Source organism: Tiliqua scincoides, chromosome 4 (genome assembly GCF_035046505.1).
Source record: "Tiliqua scincoides isolate rTilSci1 chromosome 4, rTilSci1.hap2, whole genome shotgun sequence".
Lineage (NCBI taxonomy): Eukaryota > Metazoa > Chordata > Lepidosauria > Squamata > Scincidae > Tiliqua > Tiliqua scincoides.
This window is the reverse complement of record NC_089824.1, coordinates 170,938,316-170,958,930: the sequence shown is the minus strand read 5'-3', so window position 1 is coordinate 170,958,930 and position 20,615 is coordinate 170,938,316.

The following is a 20,615-nucleotide window of genomic DNA, read 5'->3' as shown; positions in this document are numbered from 1 at the left end:
GGGGTCCCATCATTTATTGCACAGCTGCTTTAGCAAACTTCTTCAGCCTCCCCCTTGCTCTGATCTAGCTCCCAATTCTCTTACTCTCCTCTCCCATCTGCTTAAGTACCAATTTTCCGATACATTGTGTTAGTTGTGGCTGAGTCACAGTATCTATCTAGTAACAGGCAGAACAAAGAGAAGAGAAACCATTGGCCTGGGGCTCAATGACCCATCCCTGCCAATCACAGAATTAACAAATATAAGGGGGGCAGAACTGCAGGGAGGTAGCATGACGCTGTACAAATGAATCAGTGCTTGCCCACAGGGCCAATTATTCGCACTTCTATGCACACTGATGCTACTGAGCCCACCCATGCACAAAAACCTTTCGTGCACAAACAGGGGATATTGCAGGTCATTGTCACTGAGTGCTCCCGTCCAGTGCCTTCCACATGTGGTTCATTCTATACAGTTTTCCACAGCAGGAAGGCATCATAGAAGCATATCTTCCTTGTTGGGAAAGGGTTAAAATAGTCCAAGTGCCCCCCGAGACTGTGTTCCTATGGTCCTCTGTATGGAGCTTTCCTCTTGACACTGCCCACATATGCCTATTTAGCACTTTTAATATCTGCAAGCCATACAAGTTCCAAGATAAACTTGCAAGCTAAATGCAGCCAAGGAACATGAGCTGTCTAGTGATGCACTGATACCTTATGATTCTGGCATGGGCTGTTTGAGCCCCGAGCTCACCCTTATATATTCCAGCAACGATGGTGATGGTAATATGATGATGGCAATAACCGCAGCAGCAGACAGAGGGGGAAAAGGTCTTCTACCGAGCATGCATTCCCTGGAGGTACACATCGCCTCCTAAGTGTGCACACCCTTCTCAGTGAGGATGTGTTGAGATGACTACCCTACAAGCTAGTCCAGTGATTTTCAAACTGGGGCATCGCAACACCCCAGCCAGAGCACCCTGGTCACTTTCCCCTTAAGGGGCAGGGGGGAGACAGCGACACGATGCCCAGGATCACATCACTAAAGGGACTGCAGGGACTGGCATTTACTTACAAGTCCCTGTAGCAGCCTCCTGGGGGTGCGGGGAGCCTTGCGTGACCTTCTGCAGAGCTCCCCAGGGCTTAAAAAGTGAAAGCGGAGCAATCACACTCCACTTCTGGTTTCGTAGTCACCTCAGGAGGCTGCCGCAGGGACTGGTAAGTAAATGCCAGTCTCTGCAGCCCTCTTAGCGACACGATCCTGGGGATCACGTCGCTGCCTCCCCCCACCCCCGCAAGGACTTGCTGCGGCTCAGCTGAGCTATTCTAAGACTAATACACACAATATTTGTTTTAGATGTATGCCTAAGATGCTTTGCATTTCTCCTTGAGAACAGAAAATGTGAGCGCAACAAGAGGTGGCAAACTTGTGCGTTGGGAAGCCAGAATGGTTGTGGTTCCCTGTCAAACGCCATTTCAGTGGCAAAGCTTTGTTTCCCATAATGTGATGCAAGAAAAGACCTTTACAGACTTGTCCTGGCCAATCTAGCTCCTCACTCCTGTTCTCCAGCCCTTCATTATAGGAGACAAGTTACAGGAGGCAATCATTATAGGAGGCCTGTTGTAATTGTTTGGACTGGCTGACCACATCCCCTAAATTCTGTTTTCCTATAATAGGAACACTTTTCTGGCACCTTATTATGTCTCAGTATCATTCATCCTTCTTACAGCTAGACAGTGCTCAAACTGTTTTAATAGGAGAAATGAAAAGGCGCCAAATGCTTGAGTAATAGTAATTTCTAGGCCAGGGAACTGTGCCACACACATTCACCTGTGTTCAGACACCCCACTAAGCTAAATGAGGTTTATTCTTAAGGAGGAATGATCTTTACTCTTAGGTTCATAGCCTAAGGCTGCAATCCTGTACTATCTTGCATGCTAGTAAGTAAAATTGAGCTCAGTGGGATTTGATTCTGAATAGACACACAGAGGCTTGCAGTGTACATGACCCAACATGAGCTGCAAACCTATACACCAGCCATCCTATGCCACAGGAATTTGGAGGAAGGATCATTTGTTAGTAGGACCACTGGGGGAATGCGAACCCCTGCTGCGAGTGCAGTGTGCTTTGTCAATTGTCAAAAAACTGATGGTGTGCCTTGACCATCTTCATGCCTTGTCAGTGTGCCATGAGATGAAAAAGATTGAAAATCGATGCTATACGCTCTTACCGCAGAGGGAGTTACTTCTGAGTAGACATGCCTAGGGTTGTAGGATAAAGAAAGGTTTCAAAGCAAGTGGCATATCTTCCCCTTGCCACAGAGGACAATTCTGTGATACGATGGTGAGGAGGAAATAACTGTGTGTGTGTGGAGGGGTGTCTCTAGCTCAGATTGCCGAGTGCTCCAGATCATGAGGAATCCTCTGATTTGAAACCAATTCAAGCCACTATGGCATGATTCAGAAGTGGACTAACACCACAATCCTAGACATGACTACTCAGAAGTACGCCCCATTGTTTTCAATAGGACGTACTTCCAGATAAAGTACATAGGATTTCAGCCTAAGGCTGTCTAAAGCACATGCTTGGATGTTGATTCCTCTGTCCTTGGTGGAATATTGGCAAGAAACAAACAAAAAACCTTTATAGATTGAAGTCTGTAGACCAAAATTTAGCATTTCTATAGTGTGATATCTCAGACACTGAACTATGCATCAAAATTTCCTTGGTTTGAGTCTCACCTCTGCCATGAACTCACTATTTGGCCTTAGGGAAGCCACAACCTCAACTCCCCAGCCCCTACATCAAGGAGAATAATATAGGTCATGCCTTGTTATCCACTGATTTGGCATCCACTGATTTGACTCACCACTGAAAGGTCCACCTTTAAATGCCCTGCAACAAGGAAAAAAGCACCAAAATCCCATTTCCTACCTTTGTGCACTTGTTGCAATCCTCTCAGGGTTAATGATAACTTTAAAGACCCACTTCTGGGCTTCTTGCTCCTCCATTGTCACCCCAGTATGCATCAGTATAGATGCTATACTGGCTTAGTGTGATATAGCATCTATGCCAATGCATTCTAGGGTGACAATGGAGGATCAAGAAACCTGGAAGTGGGTCTTTAAAGCTATTTTTCCACTGATTTGGAATCCACTGAGAGTTTTAGAATGGAACCCCAGTGGATAACGAGGCACGACCTGTACCTACTTTACAGGATTGTTGGAAGGACTACACCAAATGGTACCCGAGAAACTTTGCACGCTCAGAAAGTACTATACAAATGTTGAGTACTGCTGTTAAAGTTAGAGCATGATACTCACTGCACCTGGTTTCCTTAATACTGGGATCTCCAAATAGGATCTCTCTCTCTCTCTCTCTCCCCCCTTCAAGTTGAGCAGCTTTCAAATTAATTATTCAGAGAGACAAGCCAGGAAGTCTGCAGTAAAATCCATTAATGAGAAAACCCTTCAGCAAACACACACAGGTATATGAAATCTCTGTGACAACAGGTGAGAAATCTGGATTCTTGCAGCCTCCTTTTTAATCTCCTATTAAATGATCAATCTTCTGATTGCTTTTGTCAGTGCTCTAAATTTAATAACTGAACTAACCATCTTCTCTCATTGTTCGCATATAAATAAGCAACAGATCGATAAAGAGCATCTTTAAAGTGCCTGAATGTGAAAAATGAAATGTGCAGAGCCTGCTGATGGGTGCAAGAAAATGATGGCTTCAAATCTCCAGTGTAATATTTAAAAACTGGAAAAATATTTTATTTAGTGGTCTGTGATGCTATAGAAATCGTGTTAAGGGAAATCGTAGGCTTTTTTGAAATACAGCTGGGAGCAACTTCTGCGATTAGAGGCACCATTTTGGTTCTGAACCTTTTAACAGGTAAGTTTATTTATCTATCACATTTTTATACTGCCCTTCCTCCAAGCCAGTTTTCTCCAATCTTGGGATCACAACCCCAATGGGGTAGCAAAGCTTCAGTTGTGGGGTCACGTCAACATGCGGAAATGTAAAAGGTTGAAGACTACTGGACTAGAGCACCACCAGGTAAAGGGGAAGGCATCTGTGTACCTTTTCAGGCACCAGGAGATTGTGTCCCAGTCCTGCTCAGGTACTTAGCAATTATGCTAAAATAGTTTTCACTTGTGCCAGGTTCCAGAGTAACTTTTTTCTGCTCTAATAAGATGTGATTTCAGTGAACAGTGCTGGAAGGGTGTAACAGGGACAGGAAGTGGGCCATGATGCAGGAAGAGGTATAAGGATTGGGTCCTGGGAATGGAGACAGGATCGACAGTGTGTCCCCAGCCTTATGCTTCATTCATTCATTCATTATTTTTGGGGGTTGTGACATGAAAGAGGTTAAAGATCACTATTCTAAGGAGCTCATTCAACAAGTGCAATGTTTCCATGGTATGTTGAAGCAGTGATTGTTAATAAAAACAATCTCATACATGGCACTCTAAATGCCTTGGAGCTTTCTTTTGAGCTATTTGTGCACACAGGGAGACAGAATGCAGAAGAGATCCATTTGCAGACTGCAAGTACATTCTACCCAACCTTAAGTTTTTCATTTGAATGATCATAACCAGGAAATGCAAAAATGGATTTTAAGTATTGGTCATGAAAGTGAATTATGGTGGTGGTTTTTGTTTGTTTGTTTGTTTGTTTGTTTGTTTGTTTGTGCAAACCAAATATGTTTGCTCTGGAGGGAGGGAGGGAGGAACAATTAGATTCACAGACCATGAACAACCCAAAGAACTTGAGTAGGCATAGCTTTAGCCACCAAGAGACTCTTCCCAATCGGTTCCATGAATTTCCCTGGGATTTGAATAATATTGGAGAGGGAGAAGGCTTGTTTTCTAGATGAAGTGCCAGTGTTGCTCAAGACAGGCAATTGGGATGAGCACAACCACAAGAAACCCAAATGTTAGTTCCAGTTCCTCCTCCCTTCCCTGCTAGGCTTCCAGTCTTGCTATCATTGTCCTTTTGGCAGACATCTCGTGCTTGTAACTGCTGCATGATGTGCAGTAATGAAACAAAGGAAGCTTTTCCCATTGCTGCATCCCTGTGCTGGGCAATGCTTCACTTTCTGAATTTATGCCCACATATTGACAGCCGCGGACCTCCGCAGCCCCATGCCCGGGGCAAAGCTCCATGATGGCACCTCCGCGGGCTATCGCCACCCCCCCTGCGCAGAAATCTCCCCCCCCCCACTCACCAGAGGCTCACGGAGCCTCGCACAACCTCCTCCCACGCCGGGGAAACCTCTGTGAGGTTCCCCAGCGCTATAAACTGTGCTTCTGGCAAACCGGAAGCAGTTTCCACCCCTGTTGGGAGCCTCAGAGAGGCTTCCGTGGGGTCCTAGCAGCCAGCGCCTGGGGCATTTGCCCCAGGGAGGTCTATGGCAGGCACACAACTGCATATTGGTATTAAAAATGCAACAGCCCTGTAAGAGAGAGAAAAAATGTTGGCAACCCTATCCCATGCAAGGTAAAAAGAGAACACCCTGTCTGGCCATCTGGAGAACTCCAAAAGCCTGTTCTTAAATTCCAATTTAGATTTCATGGCAAATGTCAGAGGCTTTTTAGGCAGGTTGCCCACCTTGTTCCTGAAAGGGCCTCCATGCCACTTATAATGACATGACAAACATGATACAAATGCAGCCTGTCCTCCTCACTGCATCCTTTCAATATATGCAATTATTGAGTCACTTTGGACCTTTGTCCTCTTATCCTGTATCCTGAAAATCAGCTCCACTCAACCCAAGATACTTTGGGTGCGCGGTAGGAAATCCAAATGGCACTCCTTCCCCAAAACTATGAATATTACAATAAACCTAACAGCTGATAATTCGCAACCCCTGCATCTGCCACTTCAAATGGAATATGCATACCAACAGAGTTTCATTTTACAAAGTGGGTCCCGGTGCTAAAAATTTGAGAACCACTGCAGTAAGGGATAGTAAGTAAATATGGCTCCTCAGAGGAATCCTCTCATGAGTGGTTTCTTCTGCCCAACATGAATCACCACAGGTCAGCTGGGTGTGTTGAGAACCGTTTTCACCACACTGATGCTAATGGACAGGATAATTGTGACCTCTGCTTGCTTGGCAAATGCGTAATTGATTCGTCCGGAGCCTTCCACGGGCATATTCCTCGTTCTCCACTTTATTGAAGCAAATCACGCTGATAGATGTCCATTTGTTAGTGGTGAGGGCAATCCTGATTTGCAGTTGGCTAGCCACTGATGGTGTAACTTGCAGACCCGGGGCAGCCTGTGAAGCAGAAAGATGATTTCAGAATGAGATAAATAAGGAAAGGGATGCCAGGGAAAGAGCAAATAAAGGCTGCATGTGTCACATTTGAGCCATTGCTTTGTCTCCAGAGTCGAGCTGCAGCCTGAGATTAATGTCTGTGGAGTGCACTAAGCGACAGCTTGCCACAGAAAAGACTTGGGCCGGTGGTCAGGGTGCTGGCCTGAGACTTAATATAAATGCCACCACTTTGGAACTACTGGGGAGAAGGGATCGGCAGTAAGGGACGGGTGCCTAGGAAGATCTGCCTCTCCAAATGAAGGAGAGACAGACAGCTCTCTCTGTTTCCATTCTGTCCAAGCTTCACACATTTTCCTTGGATTTCCACTCTGCTTCCTTCCACTAAAAATTCCTGACTAATTTTTTCATCATCAAATAAAATATATTATTTAAAGACATATTTTTTCAGGTATTTTTGTATTTTCACGTATTTCCTACCCAAACAGATAGCATGATAATAAGTACACATTTAAACATTTGGTTTTACACAAACATGTGGACTGCATAGAATCCATTAACATCTCCATATTTTATACAATCCAAACTGCTGTGGAGCTGAAGTGGTCCAGAATCTTGTATTGCATTGCAAATGTTGGCAAGGAATTTGGTCCATACTTGGCAGGAAGGTTGCAGTCTAAGCAGATGTTGCAGGATCTGGGGTTAGCCCCCACTCTGTCTCATCAGTTGGTGTCACTTAAAACCACTTGGCTATTTCTGCTCATTTGGAAAAGAAGGGGACACAAGAAGATTTAGGATGCATGGATGACATTACGTATCTAAGCCTGATCCAACCATTGCTGATGACTGATAGAACTTCCAGTGGGAAAGAAAGCTACTACCAATCATAATCTCAAAAAATTGCATATACTATACACACACCCCTATTGAACATATATATGGACAACTAAAATAACTAAGCATGGACATGTCTGGTTTGTGCACTTCCCTGAAGCATCTGTCTAGTATTTGGAACTCCACAATGAGAGAAGACCACCTCAGAGGGGGAAAAATAGTTGGAGAAAGAGTTAAGCACCCCCTCCATCAGTTCTCACAAAGTTTAGCATTTATTATGCCCTCTCTCCCTTTAAGGCCAAAGGTGTGACTTTGGGCTGCTTCTGAGCTCAGTCTAGTACCATTGTGGGCCAAAAATTTTCAGATCATCATCTCAAGGGCTGTTCACACGCTGTACCCAGAATTCTGGATACAGCTGTCTCTACCTGGGTAAACATTTCTGTGTGGATGGCTGTACTTTGGCTCACTTTGGATACACTATGCACAGATCATGCCTGTGAACGTGTGAATAACTGGTGCCGACTGAATGGTTAGACCTGGGTCAACAGGTGAACAGCCCTATATTCATTCAAAATCAGCCTCCTTGGCCATGTTGCTGAGGGACGGGCCTCCTCTGTGGCAGGCAGGGCTTGAAGCAAGTGATTATAGCTTCCCTTGCTCTCACTGGGCTCTACTTGTGACTCTGGCATGATTTGAAATTACTTGTCAGTAAAGCCATTATCTTTCCACAGCTGGCAGAGAAGCACCCCAAAGATGCTGTGATGCTTCCACCCTTTCTGAACACAGCCCAGATAAGTCTCCATCCAAGACCTGAAGGGCCCTCATTTACTCTGCCACTTTTCAACCCCATTATTATCTTCCTGTGGGCATCGGCTTCCCCATTATGAATCTCCCCAGAATAGATTCTTCACCAGTACACTGGGTAGCAGAGGCTCTCACCTGCAAGACTGCCATGTTTAAAGAATGAAGCTAGACACTCAGCGATAGAGGGAGAGATTTGCAGATTGGAGCATCTGAATTCAGAGAATGTATTACCCTGAAAAGTCTATAGGGCAAGATAAACAATACCGACAAGCTCTCCTTTGAATGCTACAGTTTCAGTCAGAAGACATAAAATACCCTTGTAGTGCCTCTGTTGTTTTGCTCATCCTGGGCTTCAAAGAACAGAAGATAATATGCTTTTCCTTTGTAGGCAGAGTTAGAAATTTCTTTTAGTTAAGGGAAGAAGGGGGGCAGTGGAGGGGAGAGATGGGGTTGTATTAAACAACAACTCCAAAGGGAAAACCAAGAAGAAATTCTCTCTCTTACCTCTTTTCCTCTACTGACACAATACGTGTTTACAAGGGTAAATATGCACCTGAAACCTCCAGGAGAGAAGCAGCCCTGAAGGTGGTTTGGAACAGAAAAAGTTGACTGCCAACATGGAGAGGGTTCAGCTCTTCCTTCCCATGCTGCCTCTCTGCTCAAAACTGTGCAGCTACCCAAATCTGTTTCTCAGAAAATAGAAATAGAAATGCAAGCTTTTGTAGATCACCTTTGTTATTTCAATTTTCATGGAATGTCTCATTTGCTCCATAGGTTCCCACTCGGCAGGTCTACCTCTGCCACTTTCACTTTCTGGTTTGACAATCATTTGCGGGATTCCCTATAGGAAGGTGTTCCTCATTTATTCTTGTTGGCCACAAGAGAAGAGAAAATGCCCTTGCTGATAGAGATGCTGGCAAAGTGCACCGTTTGGGAACCCCATGAATAGGTGCATCCAGCATTCAGTAGCCAATAATGCTCCCCTCAAAGAAGAGGCATTCGGGCATTCCTAGGTTCTTCTGCAGCTCAGATTAAAATCTGAGCCCAAGAAGAATTCTGAGTTTCCTGCTCACCCACCCAGCCATCCCCCAAACCCTGTCAACTCCATTCAACACCATTTACCTGACCAAGCCAGGACAGCAGCAGTCATGGCAGGGAATGGGAAGAAGAGGAAAGAAATTACCTGCCCTCTCCCCACCAGAGGAATAAGCATAGGGCCTGACTGGTGGAGGGGCAGAGATGGGAGGATTGTTGTCTAGGAAAAGAAGATTGACTCCAAAATTAGCTGAGCCATTTTTCCATGGAGGTCATCTTACAGCAGTCCCTTTGTTCAATTCCAGGGGTTCAGTTCCAGCCCCCTCCCTCCCCACAGCTAGTAATATCTGCAGATACTGGAGTTTATTTTGAAAACTTTTTTAAAAGTAAAAATCAGTAAGAAAATAGCCTTGCCTACCTTCGCACCACAAAACTGTGCTGTTTTAAGGGCTGTAGGGCAGTTTTCTGTACTTCTGTAAGCCACTTCTGGTCACATGACCCCCTCCCTCCCTTGGCCCTGGCTTGCCCCAGAATACATCACAAAACCCATCAGTATCTTACAGGAGTGTAGAAGACTGCCTTCTTTACCCAGGCTTTGCGCACTGGAGAGGACACTCCAACTTCACCATACGGCGTCGGCACAACACGGGAAGCAGCAGTTTACCGGTTATAAGTCTTTGCTCGATTGGCGTAGAGCATGACGCCAGGGGCTGCTTCCGACGGTGGGAGAGATCATTGCATCTCATTGGGCAGCTACCGCCCGCCTTAAGCTGGGCAGTCCCCAGCCAGTAAGGTGTTGCCTCGCCACGGTCCGTTAACCTCATGGGGTGCGTGGGGTTTAGGGTGAAAACTGACAAGCGGATCGACAACTCTGCACCATGCAACAGAAAACAGAAAACTACTGCCCTAAAGCTGGGCACCTGGAACGTTAGGACAATGACACCTGGCTTCTCTGATGACCTGCAAGAAATAGACGACGCACGCAAAACAGCTGTCATCGACATGGAGCTGAGCAGACTGCAGATGGACATCGTCGCCCTTCAAGAGACTAGGCTGCCAGATTCCGGATCTGTCAAGGAGAGAAATTTCTCATTTTTCTGGCAGGGAAAACCACCAAATGAAACCAGGGAACATGGCGTTGGCTTTGCGGTCAGAAATACCCTGCTGAAATCCATCATCCACCTACTGTGGGAAGTGAAAGAATTTTGTCCCTGCAGCTCCAGTCATCAGCAGGACCTATCACTCTCATCAGTGCTTATGCACCGACTCTGTCATCTCCAGCAGAAGCCAAAGACAAATTCTATGATGACCTGGCCACCACTGTCAAGAAAATCCCTGTAAAAGAGCCATTGTTCATCCTCGGCGATTTCAATGCTAGAGTTGGTGCTGATAACAGTTCATGGCCCACTTGCTTAGGTCAGTTTGGCAATGGGAGGATGAACAAAAATGGCCAACGCCTGCTAGAGTTTTGCTGTCATCACGGTCTCTGTGTCAGCAACACGTTCTTCAACACAAAGCCCCAACATAGAGTCTCTTGGAGACATCCAAGATCAAAGCACTGGCACCAGCTTGACCTGATCCTCACCAGACGCTCCAGCCTTCCCAGCATCAAGATCACACGCAGTTATCATGGTGCTGCCTGCGACACTGACCACTCCCTGGTGTGCAGCAGAGTGAAACTGCAAACAAAGCGACTGTATCACACGAAAAAGGAAGGAAGACCTCGCATTGATACCAGCAAGACCCAGGATCAGAGAAAAGTGGAGGAATTTGCACAAGCACTTGAGGAATCTCTTCCAGGCCCGGCCGACGCAAACGCATCCAACAGATGGGAACATTTCAAGAATACCGTTTACAACACCGCCTTGTCCATATTCGGCAAGAAGACCAACAAGGCGGCAGACTGGTTTGAAGCCCACTCTGAGGAGTTGACACCAGTCATTGAGGAAAAGAGGAGAGCTCAAGCAGCATACAAGGCCTGTCCCAGTGAGCGCAACCTGCAGGTCCTCCGAACTGCTCGCAGCAAAGTCCAACAGACTGCCAGGAGATGTGCTAACGACTACTGGCTCCAGCTCTGTTCTGAGATACAGATAGCAGCTGACACGGGCAACATCAAGGGGATGTATGATGGTATCAAGCAGGCCCTAGGTCCAACACAGAAGAAAATTGCTCCTCTGAAGTCTGCCACAGGCGAGGTCATCCAGGATCGGGCGCAGCAGATGGAACGCTGGGTGCAGCACTACTCTGAGCTATATTCCAGAGAAAATGTAGTCACCGAAGAAGCACTGAACAACATTGAGTGCCTGCCTGTGCTGGAAGAGCTTGACAGTGAACCAACCCTAGAAGAACTTCACGTGGCCCTGGACTCCCTTGCCTTTGGCAAGGCACCTGGAAAAGACAGCATCCCTGCTGAAGTCCTAAAATGCTGCAAAGAGATCATCGTCACTGAGCTGCATGAAATCCTCTGTCTCTGCTGGAGAGAAGGTGGAGTACCTCAAGACATGAGGGATGCAAACATCATCACGCTGTACAAGAACAAAGGTGACAGGGGTGACTGCAACAACTACCGTGGCATCTCTCTCCTTAGCGTTGTAGGAAAGCTGTTTGCCAGAGTTGTACTAAAGAGGCTCCAGGTACTTGCAGAGAGCGTCTATCCAGAATCGCAGTGTGGATTCCGAGCCAACAGGTCCACCACTGATATGGTATTCTCCCTTAGACAACTGCAGGAGAAATGCAGGGAACAACGACAGCCACTCTTTATAGCCTTCATAGATCTCACAAAGGCTTTCGACCTGGTCAGCAGAGACGGCCTCTTCAAGATTCTCCCCAAGATTGGATGTCCACCCAGGCTCCTCAGCATCATCAGATCTTTCCACAAGGACATGAAGGGCACTGTTGTCTTCGATGGCTCCACATCAGACCCTTTTGACATCCGAAGCGGAGTGAAGCAGGGCTGTGTTCTTGCACCAACCTTGTTTGGGATTTTCTTCACTGTCCTGCTGAAGCAGGCCTTTGGAACTGCAACAGAAGGAATCTATCTCCGGACCAGATCAGACGGAAAGCTCTTCAACCTCTCCAGACTGAGAGCAAAATCCAAAGTCCAGCTGAAATGTCTGCGTGACTTCCTCTTTGCCGACGATGCAGCTGTCACTACCCACTCTGCCAAAGATCTCCAGCAGCTCATGGATCGTTTTAGCAAGGCCTGCCAAGATTTTGGACTGACAATCAGCCTGAAGAAAACACAGGTCATGGTTCAGGATGTGGACTCACCTCCCTGCATTACAATCTCTGAGCATGAACTGGAGGTTGTCCATGACTTTGTGTATCTTGGCTCAACGATCTCCGACACTCTTTCTCTCGATACCGAGCTAAACAAGCGCATCGGTAAAGCAGCTACCACGTTTTCCAGACTCACAAAGAGAGTCTGGTCCAACAAGAAGCTGACGGAACATACCAAGATCCAGGTCTACAGAGCTTTCGTCCTGAGTACACTTCTGTACTGCAGCGAGTCATGGACTCTTCGCTCACAACAGGAGAGGAAACTGAGCGCTTTCCACATGCGCTGCCTCCGACGCATCCTCGGCATCACCTGGCAGGACAAAGTTCCAAACAACACAGTCCTGGAACGTGCTGGAATCCCTAGCATGTATTCACTGCTGAAACAGAGACGCCTGCGTTGGCTTGGTCATGTCGTGAGAATGGATGATGGCCAGATCCCAAAGGATCTCCTCTATGGAGAACTCGTGCAAGGAAAGCGCCCTACAGGTAGACCACAGCTGCGAAACAAGGACATCTGCAAGAGGGATCTGAAGGCCTTAGGGATGGACCACAACAAGTGGGGAACCCTGGCCTCTGAGCGGCCCGCTTGGAGGCAGGCTGTGCAGCATGGCCTTTCCCAGTTTGAAGAGACACTTTGCCAACAGTCTGAGGCTAAGAGGCAAAGAAGGAAGGCCCATAGCCAGGGAGACAGACCAGGGACAGACTGCACTTGCTCCCGGTGTGGAAGGGATTGTCACTCCCGGATTGGCCTTTTCAGCCACACTAGACGCTGTGCCAGAACCACCTTTCAGAGCGCGATACCATAGTCTTTCGAGACTGAAGGTTGCCAATACATAGTAGAAGACTGCCCCACAGCCCTGCAAATAGTGCAGTTTTGCACTGCGGAGGAAGGGAAAGAAGGCTATTTTCTTATTGATTTTTACTATTTAAAACATTTTGAAAAGGGGACCTCCGTATCTGCTGCATCTGTGGATAGCGAAATCAGATGCCTGATCCATGGAATAGGCAGGTCCACTCTATTTCAAGTCAACATGAGCAGGGGATGACAGAAGGACTTGCCTATCTTGACTACTGGACATTCAGCTAGTTCAATGGCAACTGGATTAGCACGGTGATATCAACGAACCTCTGGATGTGCATTTGTAACAGTGACATGGACAAAATTCCACGTGCAGTCTCCTTTGTTGAACCAAGGAAGGATTCAGTTTCGACACCAGCATGGGTTCAGGAGTTCCTATTGGCTGAATTTTCAATAATGATGCAAAAAGTGAGGCAGGAGAAGGCAAAAGTGCCTTACGAGTGCCACCTTTATTCTGGCAGGGCTCCTGCAATTTTGACAACTGCATGTCATGAAGAGATTAAACAGGCTGTGCTGCCATAGAGACAGTGTTGGGAACTGATGGCAATTTTAAAAGACTGTAGACAAATTACTCCCACAAGAAAGGCCTTCAGAAAGAGTTTATCTCTTCCTTTCTTAAACTGTCATAACGAGGGACTATTTCACATTCAGCCAAGGCAATCCTGAGTTTGCCACCAAGTATTTTCAGTGTTGGCTATACCCAATCATAAATCCCAAACAAGTGAGGGAGGGGTGGGGGGGTGTACGCTGCATATTTGTAGCATTCACACACCATATTTTTAGGTGTACATGGAGGCAGAAACTAGATTGATTTATTACATTTATAGTACACCTTTCCTCCCAGGAGCTCAAGCAACATATATGGGGTACCAAATCAGTTTTCTCTCTGTGCGTTGACAAGAACCAGATCTGTTTAGCTTCAGCGAGGTGGCCGATCCGTGTGCATTCAGAGCATTCCCTGGGACAAATAGATGTCACATGCAAATGCTTGTCATAAACCCCCAACTGAGTTTTTAAAAATGAAGATCAGACTTGGAAGCCTGCCAGTTTGAGCAGAGGAGCAACAGAGGAGAAAGGAGTTCTTAATCGTTTTCCCACCAGCCTGTTTGTCGGTTTTGTTCAGAATCAACCCCCAAAGCTGCTTCTTCATCCACAGGGTTACATGTGCATATTTACAAACGGTAAATATGGAAACTCAAGGGGAAGAAAATAGATTGAGGGTAATTTTTGAGTGAAAAATGGTCAACAGGGAAAGGGTTAAGTCATGATCTGTACTTTGGCTATGCAGAGTGAGCTTCTGCACCTCAGTGCTCCCCCCCCCCCATCACCACCACTATCAAGAAGCGGGACATGACTGGGATCCCCATGATTCTGATCACTGATCAGTCCTTCATCCAACTCAAAAGTTGCTTTGGGGTACTTGCATGCTCAGCCACAAGCTTGCCAGATGACATGCTTGAAGGTTAATTACACACTGATGAGTGCAGCTACAGTGTTTTTCAAAGCACCAGTTGCGTTTTTTTGTTTAATGACATGCAGGATAAAATCAATTAATTAAGACTGCTTTGCTGTAAAGAAGCAAGGATCCAACAACTTGTTTCACCTTGGTAATGAATTTGTCGCCCTGCTAATGTGTGAGATTGCAGCAACCACATTTCTAAGTAGATTAGATTGGGTCGGGGTGTGCAGGACAAGGACTCGCTTTTTAGGGTGGCTTCAGGCAAACAGGTGCCCAGAGAAGGTTCACACACACAAGAGTTGGAGATCTCCTCTTTTGCACTCCCAGGGAAATAGCACTGTTTTGCCATAAAAGAAAAATAATAATAGGACTCTAATAATTACGTCTCACACACACACACATCCATGGAGGACAGGAACTGATTAACTGGAGACAATTAGAGGCAGAGAACAGAAGGAAGACACTTCTAATTTAAAAAAAACAAACCCCAAAAAACACTAACTTGAAAGGCCTCAGTAACACATTGTCAGTTCAGATTTCATGGACTGGCACCTGAATTGCATTTTATGTGGACTCTTCCCTCCTCCCCCACATATACGCAAATCAGATCTGGAGAAAAGGATCACAGGAATGCTCAGAAAACTGGAATGCAGGGGGCTGCCTAAATGTCATTTAAATTCTCTATATAGAGAATCAATGGTTAGTGTGGAAGCTACTTAGGTACTGCAACAGCCCAATCCCATTCCCCCCACACTGGGGCAGCTGCACTGAAAAGGCATGCACTGTATCAAGGGAAGGGAGCAGGAGACTTTGGGAGAGAAAGGGGATTTAAATTCCCCTTCCCCTCTGTAAGCCTTCTACTCTATAATCTGTCTCCTCAGACCTGCACCAGCTATTTCATTGATACAAGTCCAAAGAGAGAAGGAGTAGGGAGGCTGCTGCCAAAGAGGATAGGATCAGGCGTACACCATTGCCAATAAAGCCTCCCCCGTCATCCCCGGTTTTGCCCTCTCCCCTCCCCCAGTCCACTCTCCCCTGCCTCATCAGTCCTTCTGGATCCACTGATGCAGGCAGAAGGCTCCAGCATTCCCAGCAGCACTCAGGAACACTCTTTACAGCCATTTTTAGCAGTCACTGCCAACAAAATGCGTGTTCCACTGGTGCAGGACCCAATCCAATAGGATTGGGCCATAAATCCTCCATTCTATGTACACATTCCTGGGAGTAAGTCCCACTGACTTCATTGAGACTTACTTCTGAGTAGACATGCCAAGAATTCTGCTGGAAGTCAAGTCAAATATAGCAGTTGCTGAGTTTTGGAGCTCATGCTCCAACCCAGTGCTCACATTGCTGGGAAAGGACATTCTAATGAAATTAATGTGGCTTACTTTCAAGACGTTAGAACTGTAATACTTATTTGCCACTCCCTCTTCTCCAGCTTTGTGGAACTTACTGTTTTTTGGTCCAGCAAACATAAATCACAGCCTCAACATGTAGATGGAAAAAAGGAGGGAGAAGTCTGACAGACTTTGACAGTTCAGTCATACTGAATGCACAGCTGGGCCAAGAACACCCTCACATGGGAAGCATTTATGGTCTCATCCTTCATTGCTTTGGGTGCTGCTGAATGTTTTCTCTCTGACTGTGGCTCATCAGATCTTTGAGAAGTGATGGATTTCATTTCAAGAATGGTCACTTGTTGCTTCTCAAATCGCATTACAGCTCCTCGCTCTAGGCAATACCTTAGAGTGTCAGCCCTTTGAAGCTGATAGAGGAAGAAGAGACAGAAGCAGCAGACAAAGGGTGAGAGGAAGAGCAAGCAGAGCAGAAAGAGGGAGAGCAAGAGCACAGCAACTAACTGGTTTGATAACAAATTCACTGACACAGGAAAGAGCCTTTTTCCCTGACGTTGCCAATTCCTTAATGATGCCAACTCTAAGGGCCCCAGAGGGAGAGGAACTTTGACTCCACGAAGAACCCTTTGCCACAACAGAATTGCTTTATTTAAGGCTATGTTGGGCATGTTTAAATATTAAAGGGTGAGCAATAATGGATGATGTTAGTTCAGACTGAAGAAGAGAAGAAGCCATCTCCCAGATCCCACATTTACCAAAGGCTGGTGCTAAAGTGTGTGTGTGTGTGCGCGCGTGCGCGCATATTTAAAAGGCTTTTCAGAACTCAAAGAGAGGGCAGGGGAAAGCAAATTATTCATTTTGCTCTCGGTGTATTGTGGGAGACATACCAGGCACCCATCTTTCTCAAGGGATGCCACTTCTATCAGAATCCTCAATCTCTTTGATGACAAAGAACAATTTATTTCAGAGGCTCTGGTCTGGTAGCCCACCAAAAAGGTGATAATCTCCTGAAAGCTACTGCACTTACTTGCAGGAACAGAAAACAGAATCTATACTAAATTCCTCAACCAGTCAGTAACATGTTAATGGATGTTCTGTTTACGTATTTTACCCAGAGATATCTTTTTGTAGTACCTGTATTACAACTACAATTGTTTCATATGACATCCGTGTCTAAAAGGGATCTTTCTGTCCCTCAAGTTGACAGATATCTGTACACACATGTTGGGGAAAATACGTTTCTAGACTATAGGCCTTAAGGTTTAATGAGCAACTCTAAAAGTGTGCCAGAAATTAAGGGGCAGTGCAAGTGACTCCCAACATACCATAAAGCCCTGTTTGACAGCCACATTTTGTTTGAGGGCTATTTTGTGAGTGACAAGCCATGTCCAAGCCCCATCCCCAAAACTAATGCAGAAAAAACCACTTCTCCCTTTACCAACATTGCCATTATTTCTGACAAATGGAGACTTTTAAGTCAAAGGCATGCATTACCAATGCCTAATAATGGAAGGTTTCAGCATCATTAGATAACTCTACACTCTGTATATTTCTGCGTAAACGCTCTGAGGCTAAGCTCTCAAACTGATTATGCATATGTCAGAATGCCAGATGCAAGGGAGGGCACCAGGATGAGGTCTCTTGTTATCTGGTGTGCTCCCTGGGGCATTTGGTGGGCCGCTGTGAGATACAGGAAGCTGGACTAGATGGGCCTATGGCCTGATCCAGTGGGGCTGTTCTTATGTTCTTATGATTTTCAGTCCCAAGCATATTGCTGTGCATCACACTGTTCTACAAGGCTAAGCCTTCCTTTAGTCTTTGGTGTGGCCCAGTCATGGGTTGGATTGGATGGTACATTCCACAGTTGCTCCGCTCCATTTGGTAGCACATTAAACCAGGAGTGGACCTTGCCTTCTCTCCATCCACTGTACCTGCACTACCTCTGACATCAATGATAATAGGCAGTCCACACGTACCATCCAATATGCCTAGATCCAGACAGCACAATTTTTAAAATCAAATCTCAGAATCAGTGGGTGGTTTATTTATTTTTCACATTTTTACATATACGTGTTGGGTTTTATGTGCATATGGTCTATTAAGCCTCATCATGGGCATTCAGTGATGTTAGACACCGTGAGGGAAAGTGGTATCTCTCACTCTCACTTCCTCCCAAGTAAGGGCAGCAATTGGGGAACTTACTGCCTGATCAAACTCATTGTGGGAAACACTGGTCACACTGGCCACTTGGCCCATTTGGCTGCTTCCAAAACAATCTTCCTCTGTAGCAGTTATGGTGAATCTAATTAATTTCAGCGTGGCTGGTGCTTGCAGAGAAATCTATCAAAATCTTTACTCTGGCGAAGAATGATTTCTTATGCACATCAGCTTCGCTCTGATTGCCAGATGCAGGGGAGGGCACCAGGATGCAGGTCTCTTGTTGTCTTGTGTGCTCCCTGGGGCATTTGGTGGGCTGCTGTGAGATACAGGAAGCTGAACTAGATGGCCCTTTGGCCTGATCCAGCGGGGCTCTTCTTATGTGCTTACCCTTAATCACAAGTGTACATAAAGTGGCATTCTCAGTGGCTGCCCTAACACTGCATTCCTGAGCCACACCAAAACTCAAGAATAGGCACGGCATTGTACAATATTTTTATTCAGGCTGACTTTTGGCACCCAGAGTTAAGCCAGGCAACAGGTTTTAGTGTACTGCTCATTTTACAAATTACTTTCTTCATTCCTATTGCATATTTTTAGATTTGTTTTGTAATCCACTGCGCCCTGCTAGACATTCCTTCTGCAGACTCCTGGGGTCGCTCAGAGCAGCATTTCCACATCTATCATGAACTACTTCAGCATAAGAGAAGTGCAAGATTCTCAGATGCAACAAAGGGTGCATGTTCAGCTCAGCCACAATATTAGGACCATCAGCAATTCTTGCAGCCCTCGTCTCCTTTGAGTGAACAAAACCAGCTGGTTTAGAAATTCTTTCCTCTGGATTCCTGGTGATGCTAGGCATGCTTTCATTCCCTTTATTCAGTGTCTTGAATGGTTAGGTAGGCAGAAATTATAGCGACAGCTTCTCTGGTCATCCTGAAGATGGCTTCAGGGGCTTGAACACATTCCTTCTTGCCAGTGCATTTAGAACTTCAGGACAAGGACAGAGTGAACTAATGGGAGAATTTGTCTGTCATGCTGTGTGAAGTTTTCTTGAAAGCTTAGGTTGCTTTGCCAAATGACTTCTGAGTACAGCAACCCAGGAACATTCCCACCACAACAACAGAGGCAAATCTGCACCACTAAACGCATGTATCTTGGTTCCTTTTCCATGGCCATGCCTAGCAGAAAAACTTCTCAATCCTTCTGCACTGGTTTTGACTATTGCAACTACTGCTTTTGTCCAAAAGTGAAAAAAGAAAGAAAATGTCAAAGATGGAGCTCCGCATCTGATTTGGACCTGAACTTAAGTTGTTCTAGAGGTCAGGGATCTACTTAAGGGAAACCAGTTAAACTATGGAATTAGCTTAACCCATTAAGCTATGGAATTACTCTCCAGTCTGCAGAACTCTTCAAGAATTTGGCTTTTGTATTGAATCTTGCTCTGCTTCCATCCACCCACATGACACTTGAAATCTGTTGTGCTAAAGGTAGCATAGCCTTCTGCTTCTCATGCTACATAGGACAAGGGAATGTTCAGCTGGAACATGGCCACTGATCCATTGTCATGCAGTGAGGAAAGGTGCATTCTGAAATTTGTAGAACTGGAAGCAGGAAATAATATATACTGTTAGCATGAAGAAACAACCAATTTCATTGCAGCAGAGCTCTCTGTTTAACTGGGACCATATACTGGCACAGCATAATGGTTAATTCAGAGGATTGCCAGAGGGGGGAAAGGCTCTCTCTCTCTCTCTCTCTCTCTCTCTCTCTCTCTCTCTCTCTCTCTCTCTCTCTCTCTCTGTGTGTGTGTGTGTGTGTGTGTGTGTATGTGTGTGTGTGTGGTTAATATGCTGCTGTAGCACTGAGATTGAAATTAGCTACTCCTGAATTCTGTACAAAGCCAACTTTCCTGAAATTTAAAAATGCCACATGATAGTAGGGAAGGAAATCAGTTTCAAAGTTGTAAGCAAATATTATACCTACAATAGTGGAAGGATTAGGGGTCACATTATGTCCTTGAAATATTTGGCACTGACCACAATTGAAGACTGAGTGCTGTTAGTTTGATGAGAATCTTGGTTTGATTGGGTAATGCGCATATTGCAAATGTTGCTGTTTTGTTTTGTTTTTAAATATCCTGTTTATGTTTTTTTAAAAACTACATTGGGGCACTTGAAATCAAGGAATTCTTGCAAACACTATTGAATTCAATGAGACTTACCTCTGAGCAGACATGTATAGGATTGCACTGTCAGTCTCCAGTCCAGACTTTGAAACAAACAAGTTACTGTACTTAAAATGCACAGATTTTAAAAAAGAAAAAGGTAAAACTGGAGTGATTTCAGGTGGGATGGGGTGGAGAGAGAGCAACATTGGAGCAAACTGTGGGGAGAAAAGCATCGGGGTGAATGGAGCTGAGAAGAGGGGAGATGAGGTTAGGCAACGATGTAGGTGTAGAAGACTGAAGCAAACTGGAGCAGGAGAAAATGAGCAATGCTGCAGCAGACTTTGGGGAGATGAGAAAAGGCAAGGTGGGGCAACACTGGAGAGAATGGAGCTGAAAAG